The following is a 26778-nucleotide window of genomic DNA, read 5'->3' on the forward strand; positions in this document are numbered from 1 at the left end:
GTGCACAGAAATCTTTACTGAGGGCCTCTATTAATAGCTGTTACCGAAAATATTGATGAAAATGTTATTCCCCTCACACTGCTACCATACAGGATGTATGTAATGTATCATCAAATAAGGTGTCTAGATGGAAGTGGCCAGCTAGAGCCACGAAACCCGGTAATACAATGTTTTTTATGTCAATAAATACCTACTAATTGAAGAACTGCTTAGATCTCCATGGTCTTGTTTCTGGGTGCCTCTGCTATCACTGACTTTTGGGGTATTTTTTTCCTCAGGTGGGCAATGGATCACAAAAACTGGACAATTGATGAATGCAAAAATGTTGGTGTGATAAACATTTAATCTGTGACATTGAGATGCTAGGTTCAGAATTTGACATTCATATTATAAATCTACTTTTCAACAGTTCAGACTGGAGGTGGTGTATACCTCCCAACTGTCTCATTTGGAGGAACTGTCCCTCTTTTCAACCAAATCCCTCTGTTCATCTTTCCTTCTCAGTTGTCCCTCTTTTTAGACAGACGTGTAGATCTTTATAATAGATGCAATACTTACGAGAGAACTATGGGGTAAGTGTTTTTCCCCATAGTTCTCTTAAGGGTCACGGGAGGACATAAACTAGCATCCTCCCATCACCCAAAGCTCAGTATATCACGAGCTACAGCTCGCGGTATACTGAGACCGCCGCAGCCGGGACGGATCCCGACATTACTGTCCATCTACCCAGCTGCGTGAGTGACAGCAGGCTCTGCCTATCTGGAAGCAGAGCCAGCTGTTCCCGCCCCCTCCCCCGTCCGTCCCTCCAGTCAGTGCTGACAGTCACGGGTCTCTGTAGGGAGATGATCGAGAAGTGAGCGAGCAACGGTATGTGTTCGCTCACTTCCCGATCTATTGAGCCGACGTGTGATAGTTTCATTGTCACACGTCAGCTCAAACTATTAGGTGTAGTGATTTTCACTCACCACATAGTTCTCTTTTAATTACCGACAGGGTTAAACTACAGCAAACCTTTCACATAGACCTTTTTGTTATCACAAATTCTTATTTTAAAAAAGTCAATGTCATGGAAATATAGTAAATAACACTTTTGTGTTTAGCTGATAATTTTATTGCGTATTAATTCTTAATGGTCGACTTAACTTGGGGTGTGGCAGGGTGTGTTTTTTACTGCAATTTACTACACAGATTGTTTACTTAATGAAGTGGCAACTGTGACGGACTCCCTGATACCCCGACTGGATATCTCCGTCTTAAGCCTGTTCCCTGAGTACTGGAACCAGAAGCCAGTGAATATGGCATGGGCTTACCCCAAGAATCAGACATCACTGACTTTGGAGTGGAAACATGAACTGGTTTATTGAAGAAAGCACACCTTATACCTCACAGAATCAGATAATAGTTCAGTGTGTGTCATTGACCAATCCCCTCCCCCAGACAGCCAGGTGCCGCATTGGAATTCCATTAAGTAGATAAGAGCTTGATCCCATGACTCTAAACAATGGCCCCTCCAGACAACCTGCTGCCTTTAGAAAAATGGTTCAAGTCAAATATTGAAAAGCTCTCCCTCTAGATAAAATATTAAACTGGAAAATACACAGCAAACAAAGTTCTCCAGGGTAATAAATCTCTGCAGCCCTAGGTCCGTCACAGCAACATCTTGCATCTGCTCTTGATATACCAGTATTCACATAAACAGAACCTCCAACCTTATCTTGCCGGTATTTCTCCTTACCTTTATGCTCTCTAAAATTGGAAATATAATTTAATGTATTTTAAATATGCTTATGCAGCACTGCAGCTTTTAAAATGAATAAAAATATCACTTTTATTTTAAACCTCAAGTACTGGTAGACTCCTGGTGTTTTTTTTTTTTAATTCTTTCATGTAAGCCAGCTTGTTGTTTTAAGGGTTATGAAAATTCAGCACAGGTAACATTTTGCTTCCTTTTTACAGAAAGGATCACTCAGACTTCCATGTAATGCTATAAAAAATATTCATAGTTTCTATCTGTGGCTTATAAAAATAATATAACATCTGTGGATGACGGATAAAAAAAAAATCTGCCACAATAACTATAATGCAATATCTTCTTGTGGATGTACCCCCCCCCCATGTATATTTAAGTATGTCTCAATGTGTCTGTAGTACTTTCACACTTTTATAGCTATACAATTAGGTAAGTCATATGACTGCTGCGTGCTTACAGATTTCACTTCCTAAAGATATAGATATATATATATCTTTACATTACATGCATTACACCCACAATAAGTGTTTTTAAACTGTTGTGATACTTTAAATAACACGTTTTCTCAAATTGCAGGTAGATTAATGTAAAGTAAAATCAAATCTTACAGTAATGTGTCCATAATCATCTGCTTTTAAACTGACACTTAGCTCAGGATTTAAAACTTAAAAATGCAATCAAGTACTCTGGTGTATCATTTGATACATGCATCATTTGGTGCATCATTCGACTGTAGATGCTCAAATCATGTCTGAATTTGTGCTGACAATGTCCTTCCTTCTGGAGGGTGACTACTTTCCCCATGGTCCTTGTGTGTGTTGTAAAGTAGCCAGCGCTCCAATATCCCTTGCTTGATGGACTACAATCTCACGTTTAGGCCCGGTGCAGACCTGAACGATCCGGGATCCTGCACGCATGCAGACAGCGATTTTTTTTTTGTGATACACGATGCACCACTATTTTATTCTTCATGTTCGGATGCACGGGCGGGAAACTGCGTGATCTGCCCGGTGCGACTGGGGTGCCATTAGAAAATAATGCCACCAACAGCGCAATCATCTGTGCTTGGCGAGTCCGTGAATTAGCGGCAAACTGCGCGGAATCGTTCCACGATTGCCGCGCGGTCGCTGAGGTGTGCACCGGCCCTTAGTTTACTAATTTGTACTGAGATTGCAGTCCATCACGGTAGTAAGCATGGAGTGTTGGCTACCTATAACACACAGGGACCATGGGGAACAAAAGTAGCCACCCTCCAGAAGGAAGGACAATGTCAGCACCAATTCAGAGATGATTTGAGGATCTACAGCAGAGTGATACACAAATATGTGACATTTTTGTTAATAGTTGTGGTACTTAAATGCATTTTTAAGATTTAAATCCTGAGTTTAGTGTCCCTTTAAAAGCAATTTTAGAAGAAACTACAGCTCAGCTTTTAATGCAGGAACCAAGTTGCCATGGAGTGCTATTAATTTGGACCTGCATTTTAGTGCACCACAGTACACAGGTGTAAGCCATCTGTGCATTGTGAAGCACTGGTACAAAAAAGGTGCCTTAAGGTTCCTTAAAAGGTCCATAGTGGTGCATTGGCAGCCCGTTCAAAATGAAAGGGTTGCATGTATCCGCTTTGCCCCTCTCATCTGGCCTAACCTAACCCACTCTCCCCCTCCACAAATACATACTTACTTTGACCTGAAAGCTGTGGTCTTTGGTGTTTGTTTAGATCCAGTACTATCTCCCTTCATCACCAACCTTGGGACCTTAGAACCTTAGAAGTATAAGGTAATGCAGTGCAATGTAAAGGCGTGCTCAGAATAGTAAGACTTGATAGTAAGGCACTGGATTTAAACAAACACTGAAGGTCATGGCCATGGAATCGAGGCAAGTATGCATCTGTGGAAGGGAATGGTGGGTAAGGTTAAGTCAGGGTAGAGGGAAAAAAAATGCACTTATTCTTTAACGTTAAATCTAGCCCATGTAGCAGTGTGACAACACAGGAGCACTTCTGGGAGACAAGGACAGAGCATTGTCGCCTATTAAATGGAAGTGCCTGAACCACAAAAGACTTAATGTCTGGATCACAAAAGATTACTTTAATTAAAGCTGCAGATATAAACATATATTGAGAATGACTTTTGAATTCACATTCACATGTAAAAGCGTATAAGACATTTTAATGATTGGGTAAATTATACTTTAAAAACTTTGCAGGAGACCTTAATGAGAAATCACAGGTTTGATAAGACTCTTGGCCTAGCTTTTTTCTCAGTTTTTTAAGTCCATACTTAAAGTATTTAATGGTTCCTAGGGGATCACCATGGTACCCCACATCTCAACATTTAAATGTACACTGTGCTGTATGTTACATACTGCACACAGCTCCACTCTGTACACTGTGCTGTACCTTGCATACTTTACACTACTCCACTTTACATAGAGTGCTGTAGATTGTATACTACACACCATCCTGAGTTTTATGTCTTGTCCTTCCTCTAGCAATTTACATCATGACCTCCTTGATCCATAATGGTCTTGAGTTAAAAAAGACTGGCAAATTTCCCTTTCAGCCTAACTTTGCAAACACAATTGCAAATCTAAACAGAAACCGCAGTAACGGTTTTACTTGCTCACATGGCAGCATATCTAGACATGTAGCTCTAGAGGAGGATTACTTTGCCCACAAGTAGATGCTCAACAAACATGTGAAAACAGTCAATAAATGCAGCAAGCTTGCAGCTGAAACTGCTGCATGAGCTTCTGTGCCGTGTTTATGGCACAAAGGGCAGCCCACTGAAATTAATTGGCTTCCTGGATTCAAACTGCATCAAAGTGCATGCTGCAAGTGTGGACAGGGGCTAAAGCTGTAATATTTTATGTAAAACAATATGCATAAAGTATTAATAATAGAATATGCACGTCTGCATAGGCAGAAAAATTGTTACTAGTAGAAAAGTAGATGCTGTAACAAAAGGGGGGTATCCTCAATCTCAAGGCTTGACCCTAATCCACTCACAAACCAGATGATACAGTCACGTAAATCCTGGAGCTTGTGCCTTAAACTTTATGTTCAGAGGTGGGTATACATGATATCTCACACAGATCAGCCCCCAGCAACTGCTATCACCTTGTTACTTGCTACTATGCTGGAATGCTACAGTCATAGTGATTCCTGGGGCAGGGGAGACTGAGGAAAGGCTTTGCCTTACCTGCAGTAAAATTATGAAATTCTACAAGATTCCTTATCTCAGCCAATGCACAGTCACTTGTCTGCGGCGAGTTAAAAAATAAAAAATGTACATTTGCAATGGGGCTATCCCCGCACTGTAAGGGTTAAGTGCTTATTTTGTCTAGGGGGTCAGATAAAGCAGTTTTACTCACCTGATCCTCAGTCCTCTGGCAGTCGGCACTTACCTCTCGTTGTCCTCACGTTTAATACAGGTCAAGGGGCATAAGACTTGATGACATCAGAAGGTCCTTAGACTGCCAGAGTCTAGGGGAGAAGAGGTTGCGGAACCAATCTAGCAGTCTGGAGGAAGCTGGCAGGACCAAGGATCGGGTGAGTATTCCAGCTTTACTTGAGTCCCTTAGACAAAACTAGCACTTAACCCTTGCAGTGCAGGGGTAGCCCCACTGCAAGGGTAAGTTGAACTTTAAAATGTTAAAAGGAAAAAGGTTTAATTTTCATGGAAACTAAACATAGTAAAAGCATGGACATCCAAGTGTTTAGGGAGTTATTGGAATAAATGATGCTGATTCCGTTATATAGCAGTATAAATGAAATACTGCGTGATGTTGCAGTGATTTTCTAATGAGATAGGTATGTTTATGATAGGCAGTCACAAAAGACACAAATGTATTTGACTTGTTATCAGCCTGTTGGAATCTCCTGTACTGCTGATCTTAGACTGGGAAAGGGAGAATAGAACAAGGAGCCAGTCAGTTCTGCTGCAGTTTCTTATGTACTAACAAGGGGCATACGGATTAGAGGAGAGGGCACAGTGACCTAGAGATGAGCTTATGAGTCTGCTTCTTTTTCTTTCACAGTCCAGTCACAGGCTGGGGGAGGGACAAGACCTGTAGGTGTGGCTCAACTCCTACCAGACCAGGCTGTGCTGTGTGAAAGAGCTGTGTAAATTTCAGAACTGGATGGACATAGTTACAGATCTTTTGTCAGCTCCCTTACACACGCACAAGTGGGAAAACTATTGTAATTTAAACAGCCGACGATGCTTGTGTACATACAAGCGTTAGCCGCCCGATTGCTTGTATGCTGTCTGCATGTGTGTGGCCTCCACCGCTGGCTACACTGGGCTCTGTGTGCCCCGTGCAGGCCGAGGACTGGCACAGCGACTCTGTGCACAGAGATCGGAGGGAGATCAGCACACGATCTCCTGCTGAACTCCTCTACAGTCTCTGAACACGGAAGTGATGTGCATTACATCACTTCCGCCTTCAGCTGTCAATTCTCCGGCTTCTGTAGCCGGAGTGCGTGGCAATAATCAATACTCCAGTATTCCACAGTTACCAAAAATTATACATTATGGGCTCATACTCATTGCCCATGTTGTTTGAAAGCCCTCCATGTCATCTTTCTCATATAATCTGGCAGTTTAGCACTACTCAGTGAAGATTATCCAATGTATGTTTCCCATTGCCCTCTCTACATTTAGTCTACAAAGAGCCGACACACAGACAAGTACCTTAGTCATTTTTATCGTTAAACTGTCAGTTGAATTATTACAGTAGATGCCTGTAGTGGCTGCAAAAACTTGTCATTGCCAGTGTAACTTCCAGAGAAAGCATTCCTTCTATACAGATGTAGTCACATATTAATCCTGATAACCTGTAGTTTTAAGTTCATTTTAAGGGACATTTTTGACTTTATTCAGTGCAGTATTGGGTATGAGCAGCCCCATTCTACCTAACGGTATCTAATAGTTTCCCATCTAATTGGTCGGCCAACTTATTCTCTGAAGCCCACTTTCACCCTAAAACAACTCGATCTAGCCCATTCCTCTCCACTTAATGCAGATTTCACAAATCACCCTGATATCAAATCCGCTTCTGGTTGCCAATGCCAACTCATTAATGAGGTCTACCACTCCCTGTCCATGAAATATACAGGCAGTCCCCAGGTTACGAACAAGATAGGGACTGTAGGTTTGTTCTTAAGTTGAATTTGTATGTAAGTTGGAACAGGTAAATTTTTTAAGTGTAACTCCAGCCAAAAAATATTTTTTTAGTTTTGGATATCATAGGGAAGGCATAACCCCCTGTAACGTTTGTTTTGCTGTGTGCGCTTCTGTTCAGTAGATTTCACCTCACTTTCTGTCCCTGTGACAATTGGATTTTGAAAATTTTGAGATGTCATGGAACCAAGGATTGGTGATAAAGCTTCAGTGGAGACACCTTTTTCCCATGATAACGCTTACAGAAGTGAATTTGCCTTCCTAGGGGTAGATTTCCTCTCACTTCCTGTTGCCTTAAGGACAGGAAGTGATATTAAATCTTTCTAATGAGGATACAGACAGCAGTAAAACCTCAGAGTGACCCGGAAGAAGAGGTGGGAACCCCTTGTCTACATGTCTAACAAGAGCCAACTTCCTGTAATGTACGTATAGTACTACAAACCAGACCAATGACTAGGTCTTGGTAAATTTTCTGGCTTTGCCCACTCAGAATCTTAGTGTATGATCAGTATAACAATCATATTTTGTAACTCTGCTTCAAATCTCCTTTTCAATTCCAAGTTTTTCCATCACATCAGATTTATTGACCTGTGACCCCATGGCATGCCTTCCCTTTTCCATTTTTAATTTTCACTCAATTTAATAAATTCCCTTTCCCCAACACTCACACCATCCTGAATTAGTTTGGTAAGTTAAGTATACATCTTGTATTAAATGTCTTGATTTCAGACCTTAGAAATCAATTACCCCTGTATTTAATTCACCTGCCAGTCATCAAATCACAAATATCATATTCTGAAACCCTATAACTGTCACTGTTAAGTTCTAATGGTGTTGTTTGGATTGAAAATGAACACACACTGGAGGACTACTACGGGCAGAGCTAGACAATTCCCAGGAGGCTGGTAGCCAGTGTCTTTGTCTACCCCTAAAAAAGGGTCAACCTTATTGCCAACGATGAGTGGCAGTTACTGAAAGGTATTTTTGCTGTATTTACAGAACACTTTAAAGCTGTCAATCACTGGTCTTGCATCTTGCTATTTTTTGCAACAGGCAATGAATGATATGCTGTAACTGGGAGATTCACTGGGAGTGAATGTAAAAAGACATATTCATTTATACAGATACAGATTGAGAGGCTGCAGTAGGATCTGGCAGTTTATGCAGTATGAACTGGAATGGGATCAGTTATGTGCATCCTATTCACTGGGTGTTGTGTTTAGGAAATGCTCCGGAGCACTTCTAAACACAAAGAGAATTCAGCTTCATATCTCAAGTTAGCTAAACCCTTTAGTGCTATTCAGCTGTCCCCCAGGAGGTTTCCCCACAAATTTGCAACACTGTAGAGGCAATTTTCTTTATGAAGCCATTAGGGAATTAAACATAAAATAGGATGATAAATCTGTTGCTATATGCACGAGAAATTAGGGATGCAACCAAACTGACAAATGTCCCCCATCATGTTTCTGATTCTCCTAAAGGTCACTTAAGCAGACTGCACTATGTTGTATTATATTAAAGCATAGTTAAAATTATTTTCCTTTAATATCAAGATTACTCCTGGCATTGTCTTGGCACTTCCTGGCAGATCACATCACACTATTACGATGGTGTATTCAGCCTGTCACAACTCAAAAGTTTGTGCAGCTTTGCCAGCCTGTGCATTTAACAACTTTTATTAGTTTGAAGACTTGTATAACTTATGTCTCAGTAATTAAAGGAACTGCTTCACAGCTCTGGCTGCAAGAGACAAATGCTTACTGTGGCTTGTTAAATGGCACAGCGTTAAATGTGTCCAATAATAGCCAAATCAATAACATATATTACATTATTGTTGCTTTAAGATATACTGTCATAGATGAAAGAAAAGGAATATGAATTGCATGGAACTGAATGGGGACATTACAATAAAGTCATTCTAGGAATATATAATTTTGATAATCATTTGATGGGTTATCATTTTTACACCCCTCCATGTAGTATATACTGTTTGCCAGCAAAAGTAAATGAACAGCAACCTTTAGCAACCATCTACTGATTCATTTTTTCTGCCTTTACCAAGGAAGCAAGTGCTGTATTGCTATGATCCATTATAATGCATTCCTCTTGCAGTGGTATTCATTTTCAGCATTCTGGTGTCGGCATATCATTTCCTATAATGTATAAGACAATCCTCTAAAACAGGTTCTGAGACCCACAGCAGTTAGCACACGTGTTGCATGCCAGGGCAGTGTGCTTACTACACAGAAGTGTTTGTGACCTTTAAGTATCAGTCAGTCTATATTAGATAAAGTATAAAATATATAGATATGTTAGATATAGTATGATCAGTGTGTATAAATGTAGCACTTTGTTTTAACCTCATAACTGACTAACAAGGCAATTAAGTAATAATTTAATATGATGATATAATATAATCCTGTGCATAATTAGATTATAAATTCTTCTGTGCAGTGCTCTCACACTGGTTGTTTCATGTTATGGCATTGTTTTATACCTTTTAAGCTCACTTTTAAGCTTACTTAGTACAATACTGTGGAAAATGGTGGCACTACAATATATCATTCAAGAAACTGTATTTTTGATTTATATAGCGCCCGCATCTTCCATAGTATCGAACTAAGTGAGAACTTAAAAGTTATAGAACAACAGTTTTGAGATGTTCTAGCTACAGGTATGGGTGACAAGATAGTATAAGATCACCTGTAATGTGTTTGCTTTAGAATGCATAAAATAATGTATACAATGCAATAAACGGTGGCGGCCAATCAGAATTCATGATTCGGAAGCTATAGCAGTTTGCATGCCACCATTAATCATTTTGCAGCTTTATGTATGCACCCTAGAAGCTCAATCCATCTGAGAAATCTGAAACTTGGTTGGAGAATTGAAAAAAATTGATTCACACTTGTTGTGCTGTAGGCAGTAGACAAATATCGCTATAACTAATGCCCTGCTAGGAACTGAAATAAGCTTTAAAAATACCATTAGTCTTTTGAAGTGTTGATTGTTAGTAGCTATGGTACACTTTTCTCTGAACGGTCTTCACAGAAGTGTGCGTTTGTCTATATGTTTCTTTTCTAGATTTAGATACATACATATGATTCTACAGTCATTGTCTAATTGCACACCATTAGAAGCATTTATACTCTGATAAATTCTGAACAATGACACATACAGTGTACTTTCCTTAATCAGCAACAGTAGTGATAACGGCATGCTAAACATGTCGTTTCCTTTCAGCTTCAGAACCGCAGGTTGTCTATGATAGTGTTAACACTTTTACTGTCTTAATATAAAACTGCTGGATTTAGTCTGTATTAATTGCACCCTTACAAGTCTACTTATTATGCTTTTTAGAAAGTGTTCCTAAAAGTTAGATCCTATATTGGTTAGTTAGATCTCCCTTTAAATTACAGGCGTGCATACTCCTATAGCAAACATGTTATGGAATACCAATGTTTTAGACATCCCATTTAAGGACACACAATACTTTTCATAAGAGAGAAAAAATAGATAAAATTAAAATGTTTATATCTATCTATCTATATATATATATATATAGATAGATAGATAAATATATATAGATATATATATAGTACATTGGACAAATGCATTTTAACATGTTGATAAACTTGTAACAATCACTTCTCTGGTCTGTATTTGCTGTATAATATATAGATATTGCAATCCATGGACTTGGAAGCTGTGGTTTCCAGCGTGCACATAACAGCAGACAATTCAAGTCCCTTGCCCCCCTGTACTCATCACAAGTCCACTACCTGACATCCCAATGAAGTTCTTAGCTCAATGTTGCTACTTTTACATTAGGGGAAACAAGTGATGTGAAAAAAGATAGGATCTGAGACAGGACTAAACTCTAAAGAGAAGCAATGTCTTGCCCTCTATTTCCCATTGCCTGACTTGTAGTGGAAGTGTCATGAATACTATGTACTCACCTGAATGTGGCGATGCTGATGAGTGACGCTCCCTTCTCTCTGCCTCTCAGGATAAAGAGATTCATCAGGCAGCTGCCTCTGACTTGGAAGCCTGCTCCCCCTCTCTCTCTTTCACTCTCCCCCCTCCTAACTCTTATGGAAGGGGCTCTGATATTTTCTCTATGGAAACGCTCCCCTCTCCCATGTAGATAGAAGAGAAATGATAACAATGTCTCTTAACTTATAGACAAAGACAAGATTTTATTCTGGAATAGTAAGCAAATGTTACCCTTGTGCTCATTCATTTCCTTGATTCATTCATATAGTACTGGAATATTTTGGAGGGTTTCACTAGGCACTTTGAACTATTTACTTTAGTCACTTTAAATGGTTATCTATCTATCTATCTATCTATCTATCTATCTATCTATCTATCTATCTATCTATCTATACATATATATAGATAGATATAATTTGTTATAATGCAATATATTATATTACATTATACTTTATACTATATAGTAATAGTACTAGCATACTATATATTATATATACCTTTATATAAGGGGCAATACAAATAGCAGTATAGGATGGATGGATATATTTGGCAACTCTGAGCAAAATTTTATTAACCCTTGCAGTGGGGCTAACCACCCCTGCTCATTTGTGTCTAGGGAGGAAAAAAAGTTATACTCACCTGATCCTCGAAGCCGGCTTGTATTTAGACTGGTCCTTCCAGCCTCTCCCCCTTCTGCTAAGGATCTTAAGGTCATCATGTTCTACACATAGTGTATAGGCTGTGGGGACATAGCATCGCTGCACCAGAGGAGGAGTGAGGCTGGAGGGAACGTTGTTACAGCTGGCTGGCTCCGAGGATCGGGTGAGTATATATTTCTTATCTTCCTCCTTAGACGAAAATTAGCAGTTGACCCTCACAGTGTGGGGGTTCTGATTTAACATGTTAATATGTAGTGCGCAGGGACTGTGAGGGGCGGGGGACGGTGTCGGAGCCAGTTCGGAGATGGTTTGGGTTTCTGTGGCCGAGTGATGCACAGATAGGCTGCATTTTTGTTGGTGGTATCTGAAAGTATTTAAAAGATTAAACACAGCTACAAAAAACAATGAAATATCTAGTTTGTTGGTACCAGACATATCCTTCCGTTTTGGTATAGTAAAAAATATATATATTTTGTAGTGTTAGGACCAGTATCAGCAAGGGTGATTGTATGAAAAGTGGCAAAATAAAACTAGAACAAAAGTTGAGAAGTGACAAAGGCAATGGATCTACAGTCTTAATTTGTACATAAGTAGATGTAAACTTTGTGTGATATTTAGTTTGTTAAAGCACTGTGAATCATAGACAATTCCCAGTTTTTTCTTAAACAAATACTTGATTTTATCCTTTTTTTATCCTTTGTGTCATCTCAGTGCTGCTGATCTCATGCAGCCACTTCATATTTACATGCACTCACTGCAGAAATGACGCATTAGCATGTGTCAGAGTAGGTTTCTTGATTGTGACGATAGTGGACCATGTCTGCGTACAGTGTTAAAATTATCACTTGTAGATGGTAACTGCGGATCCAAGTATTGAAAGAGACTTTTGAAATTAGTTTTCCATGGTAAAGCTGATATAGGATGACAGTGATTGGGTTTACATATACTGTAAAACTGGAAGCTGCTTGTTTGCTGCTGCTATCAGCTCTACTATTGTTATAGCTTTGGCTTAGTTCTGATTTACATTGAGGTGAACAGTGTAGTTTTCACTTTTGTCCTCCCACTTTGCCCCCATTCACACTTGCGGCACGGGAGAATGTGTGTTGCGCTTATGCGCATTTTACCACATATGCTGCGTAACCGCACCGGGCAATCCATTCATTTCAATGAGCCGCCCTATGAGTGATAAATGCAGCAAAGAAGTTCATGCAGCTTCATGCGTTTTTGGCAGTGCATTTTTGTGCATTTGTATTGCGTAAACATGCAGGCAAAGACTCGTGTCTTCCTGTGTTTGGGATGCCATTAGTAAGTAATGGTCCCGCAAGCCTGTCATGCATTTTCCTGTATTGTGTGAATAAGTGTCAACATATATTCTTTCATGCATGGGGCTTTATCTTCTTCTGTGGGACCTCACACATGTGTATGAAGCAGCCCCAGTAAACAGTGCTGCAGAATGTGTCCTGTTACAGATTTAGATAAGAAGCTGGGGTGGAGGTGTTAGTGCAGACAGGGCTGTCCCTTTAATGAGTCGGTTGCTCAGGCTGCATCTCTTTTGGTTACATTGGGGGGCAGCAGGCAGAGCGGTATGTTTGTCGTATACTGGCCGCTCTGCTGCACAATGTTTGCAGTGTGGCTACCAACCCCTTTCCAGCCAGATCATTCCAAGTTGCTAAGAGCAGGGCGGGGAGATGTATGAGGGTCCTACACATCTCCCCGCCCAGCTTTTAGCAACCTAGATACTCTGGCAAGCCTCCCGCCCAGCTCCTGGCAACCACTGATGTCACAGATTGCCAGGAGATGGGCAGGATACCAGCCAGAGCATCCATGGATGCCAACAGCCGTGAAGATGCAGAGCCTGCAGAGGGTGGCGTCACTCTCAAGTCACCTCCCGCCTCAGGCGAAAAAAAGGTTAGGGACACCACTGAGTGAAGGTAAGTTCAGGAGGGGTATGGGGGGTGGCGGTAGAGTGGTTTCTTGGAAATGTATAGTTGCTCCATAAAGTGAACCACTGTCCACTTAGTTTGTAATATGGATTACAGTGTGTGCACAATTATTAGGCAAGTGAGTATTTTGACCAAATCACTATTTTTATGCATATTGTCCTAACTCCAAGCTGTATAAACTTGAAGCCTTATTTGATTTAAGCATATCAGGTGATGTGTATTTGTGTAATGAGGGAGGGTGTACACCCTATATCAAGGTGTGCATAATTATTAGGCAGCTTCTTTTCCTCAGGCAAAATGGGCCAAAGAAGAGATTTAACTGACTCTGAAAAGTCAAAAAGTGTAAAATGTTTTTCAGAGGGATGCAACACAAATTGCAAAGATATTGGGGCGTGATCACAGAACCCTCAAACTTTTTGTTGCAAATAGTCAACAGGGTCGCAAGAAACGTGTTGAGAAAGAAAGAAGCAAATTAACTGCCAAACATTTTAGAAGAATCAAACGTGAAGCTACCAGGAACCCATTATCCTCAGTGCTGTCATATTCCAGAACTGCAACCTACCTGGAGTGCCCAGAAGTAGAAGGTGTTCAGTGCTCAGAGACATGGCCAAGGTAAGGAAGGCTGAAACCCGACCACCACTGAACAAGACACGTAAGTAGAAACATCAAGACTGGGCCAAGAAATATCTGAAAGACAGATTTTTCAAAGGTTATATGGACTGATGAGATGAGAGTGACTCATGACAGACCAGATGGATGGGCCCGTGGCTGGATCAGTAACGGGCACAGAGTACCGCTTCGACTCAGACGCCGGCAAGGTGGAGTACCGGTATGGGCAGGTATTAATAAAGATTAGCTAGTTGGACCTTTTCGAGTTGAAGATGGACTCAAAATCAACTCCCAAACCTACTGCCAGTTTTTAGAATACTAAGCAGTGATACAGGAAAAAGTCTGCATCTTTCAAGAAGACCAGGATATTTATGCAGGGCAATGTTCCATCGCATGCCATCAAAGTACTCCACTGCATGGCTAGCCAGTAAAGGCCTTAAAGATGAAAGAATAATGACATGGCCCCCTTACTCACCTGACCTAAACCCTATTGAGAACCTGTGGGTTCTCAAAACGGGAGATTTATGGTGAAGGAAAACAGTGCACCTCTCTGAACAGTGTCTGGGAGGCTGTGTTTGCTGCTACACAAAAAGTTGATCGTCAACAGATGAAGAAACTGACAGACTCCATGGATGGAAGGCTGATGACTGGTAGTGAAAAGAAGGTGGGGCTATATTGGTGTCTGATTTTGTTTTTGAAAATGTCGGAAATGTTTATTTGTAAATTTTGAGTTGTTTGTTTATTATTCTCACTTTAACAGATTAAAATAAACAAGTGAGGTGGGAAAATTTTAGTTTTCCATTTAGCTGCATAATAATTGTGCATACTAATAGGTACCCAATAATTGTGCACAGATAGATATTCTCCTAAGAATGCCAAAACCTCACTTTTACTTCCTAAATATTCAGGTTTGAGGTTTATTAACATTTTGGATTGACCGAGAGCACTGTAGTTATTCAATAGTTACATTAATCCTCAAAAATACAACTTGCCTAGGTGATCATATCCTTCCATAATCACTTCCTTTTCAAGGAAACATACCGTAAATCCAGTTGAGTTAGTCCGCCCTCATAGCTGAGGTCCTCTGTGACCTTAAAAGAGAACTATGGGGTAAGTGTTTTTCCCCATAGTTCTCATAAGGGTCATGGGAGGACATATACCAGCGTCCACCCGTGACCCAAAGCTCAGTATAAGGAAAGTCCATGAGCCCATCGCACTCCTGACCGTTCACTCCAATGAAAAATGCTGGGTGCTGCGGTGATCAACGGGTGGCAGCCATGACGAACATGTAGAATATCAGGGATCCTGGCACTCCAATAGCAATGCCAAACAAGGTCTATTTAATGACGTGATAACATATCACACAAGATGCAACAAACGTTTCGGGGTCACACAGGATCCCCTTCCTCAAGCAAAAGACAGTGTATCACGAGCTACAGCTTGCGGTATACTGAGACCTCCACAGCCGGGATGGATCCAGACAATGCTGTCGAGATCCACCCAGCTGCGTGAATGACAGCGGTCTCTGCCTAAAGGCAGAGCCAGCTGTACCCACCCCCTCCCCCGTCTGTTCCTCCAGTCAGCGCTGGAGGAGCGGGGAGGAGGGAATCCCTGCAGGGAGCCATGACTGACATGATCAAGAAGTGAGCGAGCGACGGTATGTGTTTGCTCACTTCCTGATCTATTGAGCCAACGTTTGACAGTTTCATTGTCACACGTCGGCCCGAACTATGAGGATGAGTGATTTTCACTCACCTCATAGTTCTCCTTCAAAATTGCCTTCTCTGCACTCTTTCCAGTTGTACGATTTAAAACAAAATTTTTTTTGGCGCACTGGTGCCAAAAACGTCAACTTTGGGCACCATTTATTATCTCTCTCTCTCTCTCTTGAGTCTGTGAATTTGATTTATTAAAGGGAAATAGGTTGTTCACTTTGCAAGGGAATTTTCCCTTAGTTTAGTGAATTAGGTGAAGCCCTGCTGACTTCTATCATCTAATTGTGTGCAACCAATTACACTGTTCAATAGAATACTTTTGCTCTGTGGCTATCCCTTAACCCTATTTTGGTGTTCAAGCACATATATATATATTACTATTACTATTATATATATTACTATTATACTATATACAGGTGAAACTCGAATAATTAGAATATCGTGCAAAAGTTCATTTATTTCACTAATGCAACTTAAAAGGTGAAACTAATATATGAGATAGACTCATTACATGCAAAGCAAGATAGTTCAAGCCGTGATTTGTCATAATTGTGATGATTATGGCTTACAGCTCATGAAAACCCCAAATCCACAATCTCAGAAAATTAGAATATTACATGCAATCAATAAAACAAGGATTGTACATAGATGCACAACTGTCAGGTCAGCAGTCTTTCCCATGATTGTGATTCCTACTGAACCAGACTGAGAGACCATTTAAAAGCTCAGGAACCCTTTGCAGGTGTCATGGCTTAATTAGCTGATTAGAGTGGGACACTTTGAGCCTAGAATATTGCACCTTGTCACAATATTCTAATTTTCTGAGATTGTGGATTTGGGGTTTTCATGAGCTGTAAGCCATAATCATCACAATTATGACAAATCACGACTTGAACTATCTTGCTTTGCATGTAATGCGTCTATCTCATATATTAGTTTCACCTTTTAAGTTGCATTAGTGAAATAAATTAACTTTTGCACGATATTCTAATTATTCGCATTTCACCTGTACTACTACTATTATGTATGTGTGTGTGTATATATATATATATCTATAGATATAGCTATAGATATGTATATATATATATATATATATAGATACATCTATAGATATATCTACAGATATATCTATAGATATATATCTACAGATATACATATATATATACAGTAGATATATTGTATAGATATATAATTTTCTTTTGTTATTATTATTTATTCCCCCACCCCCTTCCTAACATACTATCTCTCTCTTATTGTCCACTGTGTGGCCCCTTATAGCATGGCATGCCACATTTTCTTTCCTCTTGGGAGGGTACTTCTACTCGGTGGCTTCCATTATTCTGTATTTGTGTCCCCCACAGTAGGGAATACATTTCTTGTCAGGGAGATGCATAACATACTATACTCACTGGGGGAATAAATTACTCAGTTTGCACAATCATGAATTGCTGTATTTGTGGTGAGTTCAGCCAACTGTATCAGGTTCTAGTTTTGTAGAGGGAGAGTTTGTCAGGGTTCACGGTATTCTATGTATAGTAATGATTGCAGTAGACAAATGCCATAACTTCCTCTGTCGTGGAACCAAAAGAAGTAATCTTTTTCTATGATCATCTGTATTTCTCTTACTATACTTGCCAGTGTAATACCCTAATACAGAAGTACTATTCCATTGTCTGTGCAGCAATATAGCTGACTGAACTTGTTATAACTTGGGTATGGCTCTCTGCCCCAATTCTACATGCTTGAACAACTTATTAGTAAGGTATGTAACTTCTGAATAAGAGCCAGTTCCCTTCAGTCACATAACTACAGGAGCCTTGATGAGTGTACACTGCTATATGCACCTATATGCAGAACAGTAAATCCATTAAGTAGGGGAGCCGCAAAGAAATAGCAAGTTGCAAGAAAACACAGTGGCCAAAAGGGACCACAGAAAGGGAAATAATTACAGCAAACTGTGCAGATTTTTACATAAATGATATTGGTGGAAAACGCATAATATAACATAATTTTAACAAGACATTTTAAGAACTAGCATCTTTTGGAGCGGGGTAGGCAACTTCAGCACTCCAGCTGCGGTGAATCTACAAATCCCATGAGGCATTGAAATACTCGGATAGCCATAAGCAAGACGAACAGGCAGATGCGTGATGCGGTTTGTAGTTGTTCCAAGGTAGCCTACCTTTGCTTTAGACACTGCTTCTTCTGCACCAGATGAGTGTATATAGAACACCATTCACCTCTTTGTGAGTCACAGTATAGATTTTTGCAGGGCTGTAAGGCAGTGGTTCCCAATCTTTATTATAGATCACACCCAAGGGAAATGTTTGAATACAGTCAATTTCACTACCAACAAACGCACACCTCACTACTATGAGTGAATAAATAGATTAGGCTACCAGAATATGGCAATACGAACACACACAAAGGAGCTTACATCATTCTTAACAAAGTGAGATGACAAGTCTGGCTATGTCGAAACCCTGGGGCTGATATACTAAAAGGCATTGGGGAATTGATCAAAACTGGAGCAAACAGAATCTGGAGCAGTTGCCCATGGCAACCAATCAGCATCTCTCTTCAGTTTGCTGAGGTAAGATTTGAAAATGAGACAGAGCTCCTCCTCTCCCTGTCCCAACCTCTTGTCTCGCTCCCCAATCTATTTTCAGTTCTCTCTTCCTTCGGCTCCCTATCAGGTCTCTCAGTAAACTTCTCCAAATCTAAAGCACTCATCATTTCGTTACCGCCACAGATAGTCCAGCAACTCCAATCGCCTGTCCCTTTTCCTTGGGCTTCCACCGCTCTACCCTATCTAGGTGTCCATTTAACCTCTTCCTATTCATCACTATACTCGGCTAACTACCCTCCATTGTTTCAACACCTACGCACCTTACTTTCTACCTGGTCTCATTTCCCTCTTTCTCTAATGGGACGTATAGCGGCTATAAAAATGACCTTCCTCCCAAAGCTATTATATTTTTTCAGGGTCCTCCCGGTCCCTATACCCTCCCACACCATCCGCATACTACAAAGGCAAGTGATGCACTTCGTTTGGGCGGGCCATAAACCTCGTATTCCCAGACATTCTTTGTTCCTTCACAGACCTTTGGGGGGTCTGGGTGTACCTAACATAGCTCTATATTACCGAGCGGCACAGCTTGCACCTCTAACTAAATACCATGCTTCAGTTGAAGTCCCCTTGTGGGTTTCGCTTGAAGCTGTCGATTGTGCTCCCCTCGGGGTGCACAACTTGCTTTGGTCTATCCCAAAAACACGTCCCCGCATTCATAACCCGATAACTCTCCATTCCCTGAAAACTTGGGACTCCGTAAAACACTCAGGAAAGCTTGTTTCCCCTCACCTTCCTCTTCTCTCCTTTCTCCACAATGCAGCCTTTCCCCCGGGTCTAGAATATACGACCGCTTTTTCTAAATGGGTTGACAATAACATGACCCTCATCCACTCTCTCCTGGACTCCGATGGTATTACGCCCTTTTCTACTATATGTGCGAGACATGAATACTCCAACGCTGACATCTTCCGTTATGTACAAATTCGGCATTTCTTAACCTCAATGTAAGGCCCTCACCCCATACGCTCTCCTCTTACTTCATTTGAGCGTATTTGCTTAGATTCTCCACATTCTAAAGGAGTAATTTCTTTGCTTTATTCCTCCCTACTTCATCCCTCTTCTTCACCTACTCATACATATATGTCACAATGGCAACGAGATCTAGGCGTCACATTGGAACCTGAACAATGGGAGCAAATGTGGACCACGATCAGGACCTCCTCTCAATGCGCGGCGGCAGTGGAGACCAACTATAAAAGTCTTAATGTGTTGGTATTACGTCCCCTCTCGACTAGCACACATATTCCCCTCGTCATCCCCTCAGTGTTATCGTCACTGTGATATCCAGGGTACGATGTTCCACATATGGTGGACATGCCCGATAGCACTTTTTTACAATCCCTAATCGATGTCGCTCCACCTTTTCAACCGGCTGTAGCTCTCCTAAATTTGAGACCTGATGAATTAGATAGAGCACAATTTACCCTTATGACTCATATACTCACTGCGGCTAAACAAACTATCGCTAATGCCTGGCTGTCCCCCTTACTATGCTTATCCGAAACGAAAGCGCACCTTCACACAGTGTTTGTATATGAAAAACTCACTGCTAAACTCCATGACAAGATGCATAAATTTGAGAAAATCTGGGAGCCGTGGATTCAAAAATGTCTTCCATCTGGATTCGATCCTGACCTCATAAGGGTCTGAGTCATCGCCATCTATTCAGACCATGTCCCCTCATAATTGGTAGTAATCAATGCTTCTGTGAACCTGATCAGCCCCAGACCCCCGCTCTCCTTTCCTTCTTCTTTACTTATCTCTCTTATACTCTCTCCCCACTTTTTTTTTCTTTCCTCCTCCGCTTTTTGTTTTCTCAATCCGATTGTGATGATTTCTGGGTTTTGTTTCTTGGAACTTTGTTTTAGTCATATGCACAGCGCAGGTCAGATGGACTGTCACTGCACTCTAGTATACTCTCTGACCCATGTCTGATCAGTTGAGTGTTCTTTTATACAGTTGTTGTTTTTTTTATAACTTTCTAGATTAACCTGTGCCTTTTCTTTCAAAATTGTCCAATATCAAAGTGATCTGTTATGACAATATGACCCTTTTGCCTGATTACTGTATCATTCGGATTTTTGTATACTGTAAAACTTCTAATAAAAACGAATGTTTAAAAAAAAACAAACAAATGAGACAGAGAAGCTGATTGGCTGCAGTGCAATCTGCTACAGTTTTCTTAAATTCCCCCATTGAATATGTGCGGACAGCCAAATCTTTTCCTTGCAGCATTTGCTATATGCCTGGACATACAGACACAGACTGCAACATATAGACACTGAATTTATTAATGGGTATGGTTTGCTATAGAATATACACTCCAGCAACCATATGTATGCCGACTAATCCATTGCATGTTGAAAATGAAAATGTGATTTTCTCCAATGTTTATGGCTCTAACTGCTGTTATTATTCTAGGTGTGCATACCATATAGGCATACAACCATATTAAGAGTGAACTGCTTTATTAAAAAAAAAATATTTTTACAAAACAAATACCTCAGCCCAACGTTTCAAGACCCTTCACCTAATCTGAGCTAAACCCCCCATCCAAGTTACTATTTACCTTTCCATGATAGTGGCAGCCTCTTCTGTTGCTTACGTCCTCTGTGCAGAAATCTTCTCTGGTGCTAACTGCACTGACACAGTCATTCCTAAGTAGCATCTCTACTTTAGGAGAGTCAATGGGAATTTACTACATTGCCAGGGCTGTAGAAGACTACTGCTCCATTGTTGTTCACAATGGTGGAAGCCTCTGCCAAAGCAAGTTCTAAATTAGATTAGTTTAGGGGTCTGCGGCTAAGTCTTTTTTTTTGGGAAAGCCAAAGTCGGCACAAAAGCAGCATTATTATGATGTTTACAGCAAACTTGGTTTGCATGGTATATTAGCAATGATCATCTAGATAGCTGTGAACACCTACATCTGCACGCTTGTGTGGGCCCTCAATGCAATTGCACTGTAGCAATTTATCTCTGCTCTTGTTCATTTGCTTTAGTAGGGTGTTTATGCATTGGAACTCCTTAAATAGTGGTAGAAAAGTATCCTCCTGCCCAGAACTAACAACATTTCACCATTCCCACTTGCATGTGTAATATTGTTTAGAAAAATGCTTGTTCCACTGTATTACTTTGTTATGCTTTATGTGCAATTTATTCTCAATTATATTATGTGTGTCTCTTTGCTACTACCCATCTCTGTGTTCCCATGGAGTCATAAGAATGGTGTCACTGATATTCTATATGGGATTTGGATAGACACCAGAACATTGGTCAGGCAGTTTTCTAGTTTGTACTTGGCTTTTAGAGCTCCCAGTCTGTAGTATGACGGTCTGAAACTTCATCAGGTGCTACAATTCTGTAATTACTGAAAACACCAGGAATAAAGCACCTTATGGTATTTGAAAACAACAAAGCTGTTTGGTAGCATTTACAGCATAAGGTGTGCAGGAGAAATGTGTACATGGTGTCTGGGTCTTGTCACTATGAAGTCTATTTGTATAGCTTATTCATCTAGAGAAACCGCATGTACATTCACTCTGTGCGTCTTAACCAGCTGTTGTAAGTAAGAGACAAACACTAATGTCCTTGATGTAAATTCTCTTCTAGTCAAATGTTCTTCAGTAGGTATAGTCATACAGAACAGAGTGAATGGGGAAAATATGGCATTATGGCCACTAGATGGAGCTGGGGCTCATAAGAAATAAATACATGCTAGTAAGGAGATACAATTCAAGAGAACACTGGAGAAAATGCACATATAAATGTAAACATTGCTATCCCCGCAGTATGAATGATTACATGTGTATACTCATTCCCTCCAGCAGTCTCTTTACTTTTAACACTGTATCTCTTCACAAATATGTATTTTTTTCTTATGATCCATTTAGCGGCAATAATTCCATATTTTCCCCAATTTACTTTGCTCTTATGAATAGAAGAGAAATAACACTAGGAACATTTGTTTTGCCCCCATTCTAACAGCTGATTAACTAGCACTGAACAAATGTATATGCAATTTTGCTGGACCAATAAGCTATGCAAATCTTTTTTAGAATAAACCCCTGTGTTACATTTCTATTGCATTCAATTGTACATTAGCATGGGCCAGTGAATTTGTGAGATTGGGACAATAACTGGTTTGAAAAGTTGCATTTAGAAAAATATGGGAGGCATCATACTATAATTTCATATCTCTATTGTGCAATACATTTAACAACATGGTAAAACAAAGTAAATAGCCAAGTTATATTGGATAACTTCATATGAATATACTGTGCGTGTGGGTATATATACTGTGCATGCATGCGTCTGTATAGAGACGCCCAGAAACAAGGCCATGGACATCTAAGTAGTTCTTCAATTAGTACAACTCAGAGGTCAAAAAAGCCAGCCCTCCTTTCTCCTCCTCCCACCCTTTGGATGTTGGTGGTGTTTTGAAATATATTTGACACAGTAATTGTACATTTGGTTGTGTTCCCATAAAATGTAAGAGAGTTTTGACAACATGATCTTTATACTAGATGTTTTTTTTGTGATTGAAGACTAAAATCTGCCAATTTGTGAAATTATGTTAAATACCATTAGTTTCTATTAAACTTATGAGATGTTCTGAAAAATAGTGTCTCCTTATTCCGGAGACAGGCTAATACTATGCACTGCAGTTATGGGTAAAAGAACTGCTGGTGTACCTGCACCAGTGCAATAACTTTTCAATCCAGTTCAACTGTTTTTAAATCTTGCATTTGTTTTCATTTTCAAGAATGTATCCTGGGGGTAGCTTGGGCACCCCATCTGTTTAAATTGGCCAGTGTTTTAGTTGTCTAACACCCCTGTTAAACGTAAGCATTTCATCAACCCTGTGACTTTCTGACCTGTTGGTTTTCAAATGACCATCACCACAATTGTGAGATTCTGTACTTCAGCTTCATGGTAGCCTTCCTTGCAGTCAAGTTTGGCTCATAGACCTAGCACTCCTACTTTATTGTTTTGGATTGTAGAAAATTATTTCAAAGCTGAAGTTGACGGAAGTGATGTAATACACATCACTTCTGCATTCACAGCCCAGAGGGAGGTCAGCAAGGAGCTGATCTCCCTTCCTCTTGACGCCCTCCCGACCCGATCCCGGGCCGCAGATGGGGCAGCGTACCCGGGATTGAAGGTGAGGGGTCAGGGGGGTCAAAAAACCGGCGGCGGCGGCCGCTGGGTGGGGGGCGAAAAAACGAGCACATGTAGACGATCGGCGGGCTATGAAGCATCCGTCCGTTTTTTTACTGGTTTTTTTATTGGTTAAATATGAACAATACTGTATCTTATTTGTGTATCACCTCGCTGTAGATCCTCAAATCATCTCTGAATTGGTGCTGACACTGTCCTTCCTTCTGGAGGGTTGCTACTTTTGTTCCCCATGGTCCCTGTGTTTGTTGTATAGTAGCCACCGCTCCAAGCTCGCTCCCCTCATGGACTACAATATCACTTTTAGTTTACTAATTTGTAGTACGTGAATGGATTTTTTGAGATTTAACTGCTGAGTTTAGTGTCACTTTAATGTTTTTGAATGGAAATATAGCAAGACCTTTTTTATGTATACCTGGAGTTCTACTTTATAGCAGAGCTAAACCTAAATATATCAAAAACTGCTAGAAATTAGAAAAGTCTCTGCAGTCAGAAAACAGCTGCTTCTGTCTTCTAGCAGTTTTGATCTCTCGAGTACACTGCTGTGCATACTTGCATATTATGGCAAGAGCCCAACCTCCACAGCGGACTTTACTTCTGTTAATTGTTAATTCGATGTTTAGGTGACACAAGTTATTTTGAAGCCAACTCTGGAAGCTCTGTCTAAACAAAGAGGCAGCAGAGGGCAAGGACCAGTCACCAGTATCTCCCTGCAGCTGATCTTTACCCCATTGCTGATTTTACAATGCCTTGTTCTCCGCCATGTCTCCGTATGGAAGCAGCTGTCTTGGTGAAGGCTGGGTTTTTTTCTTCCTCATGTCAGAGCCTCCAGCAGTGAACAGCCAGGTAGTAACATCCCCAAATCTCACTACAAATCTCCCGAGTCTAACCTTAAAGGAGAACTATAAGGTGAGTGATTTCCACTCATCCTCATAGTTAGAGCAGTCACACATCGTCTCTATTGATCATAAAGAAGCTGTCACACATCGGCTCTATTGATCATAAAGAAGCTGTCACAAGTCGGCTCTATTGATTGGGACAGAACACATACAGTCGCTTGCTCACTTTCCGATCATCTCCCTGCAGAGAGGGGTGACTGTCAGTTGCCGCTCCCTGCAGGGATTCCCCCCTCTGATTCCCCAGCGCTGACTGGAGGAACGAATGGGGTAGGGGTGGGAACAGCTGGCTCTGCCTCTAGATAGGCAGAGCCCGCTGTCACTCATGCAGCTGGGTGGATCCAGACAGTATTGTCGGGATCCATCCTGGCTGCGGCATTCTCAGTATATCGCGGGCAATAGCCCGTGATATACTGAGCTTTGGGTCACGGGAGGAGGTTAGTATATGTCCTCCCGTGACCCTAAAGAGAACTATATGATAAAAAGGTTACCCCATAGTTCTCTTTAAAGCAGCAGCAGTGCCTTAGATCTCACATTGCAGATATGCAGCTATGAGGCTGTAGGCAAAGGAGTGCCAAGCAGACTTAAGGTGCCCATACACCTTACGACCATCGCAAGACTTTTGTCTTGCGATGGTCGTATGCTTATTGAAAGCTCGTACGATCTGTCCACCTTGGACGGGCCGATCGTACTTACGATAATCGAAAGCCCGCCCCGCTGAGGGGCGGGCTTCCGATGACCGCAATGCAGAACGGGCAGTGTGCGCGTGTGCACATCGGCCCGTTCAGCAGCTATCGGACGAGCAGGCTAGAAAACTGCCGACAATCGTACGATTCTCGGCGTGTTTTCGAGCATGTTGGTTCGACAAAAGACGTGCGACCGTACAGTAGAAGCCGTCGCACGTCTTCGTTCACACTGCTCGATTCTCGTACGATCGCGGGATTGCGCCTGATTCTCGTACAAGAATCGAGCAGTGTATGGCCACCTTTACTTACAAAGAATTTCATTGCTGCTTTTTAGGAGAACTTAAAGACAAATAGAACATTTTTCAGAAGTAATGCTTACACGCAATACACATTTCTAGCTATTCCCTACAACATAGCAATTAGCCCATTGTTTTAAGACAATTTTGTGAAAACACAGGATTTTATATATGTAGAATGCAGTTCTAGAAAACTTTTTAGTGTTTTCAGAGCTCTCACTAAAGCTGTGTTTATAACAGAGGCATATGTGGTAATTTGTAATATTTCAGAAGCTTATTTAGACCTCACCTACAGTACTAGAAGAGATAAACAGAATGTCTTGTAATATTCCATATGTAGAGTAGCCTTCTCAGTCACGTTACCTAAAGCTGCCCTCTTGTACGCCCACTCATGCTTGTTAGTTTTACAGCTAGAAAGTTATTTGTACTACTAGAGAAAAACAAGACTTTCTTCAACATTTTTTTTTCAAATATCAAAAAAAGGCTGAAGAAACAGCAAGCTTGGTCTCTTGTATTATGTACTAGAATAGTAATTTGGTGTTACCCTTTGTTAATATGAATTAAGGAGGAAGTAAGAATGTTTCATTTAATGAAGAAGGTGAAACCAACTGTATGCCAGAGAAAGATAATGACTACTTAACAAATCTTATTGACAGAATAAAACATGGCCACTGGAGCCCTTCAAATGTTACTTCATTGTCCAGCTTTCTGTTACTTCAGTAGCACACATTCATTCAATGAAAAGTGTCCACAACAAGCACCCAAACTAAAGCTATGTATGTTAAAAGCATTAATAGAGCTCAACATACATGCTGTTGTCTTTATGTTACAATACAGCTATCTGCAGTAATCAGCCCTAGTTCTTCTAGGCAGCAACTGACTTTCACTTTGCTGTTAGTTGCTGTGCAGTTAGTGGGGTTCCCACCCCATCCAGGTTTTCACTTTCTCCTCTTCATGCCTCTCAATGCTTCCTTTGTAAGAACACCAGGAAGGCAGAGCTTCCTACAAGCCTGAATAACCTTGACGTGTGCCTATGGCCGATGTCGGTTTTTTTTATCATTGTAATATACCGGTACACAGTCTGCATAATAAAAAAAAAGGCCTTTTTTAACTGATGGCATAAGTCATCACATCTCTCTGTAAGAAAATTATAGGGATGTATCACTGATTAATTCAAAATTAAAAATAATGGCCAAATTCTTAGTGCCAAGATTAAATAGCCTGTTCTTAAACCT

The 26778-nt window shown here is 40.7% G+C and overlaps 1 protein-coding gene across 1 annotated transcript in view; it reads right to left on the reverse strand.

Moving 5' to 3' along the window:
- UCN3 (urocortin 3) overlaps nt 1–10953 on the reverse strand; it is a 16350-nt gene extending 5397 nt beyond the window's left edge. The window contains exon 1 of the mRNA XM_018566384.1: nt 10896–10953. The gene's annotated coding sequence lies outside the window, so the exon portion shown is untranslated. The remainder of the gene's footprint in view (nt 1–10895) is intronic.
- Between the last annotated feature and the right edge of the window lie 15825 nt (nt 10954–26778).

Source organism: Nanorana parkeri, unplaced genomic scaffold (genome assembly GCF_000935625.1).
Source record: "Nanorana parkeri isolate BGI_ZX_2015 unplaced genomic scaffold, ASM93562v1 scaffold27, whole genome shotgun sequence".
NCBI lineage: Eukaryota > Metazoa > Chordata > Amphibia > Anura > Dicroglossidae > Nanorana > Nanorana parkeri.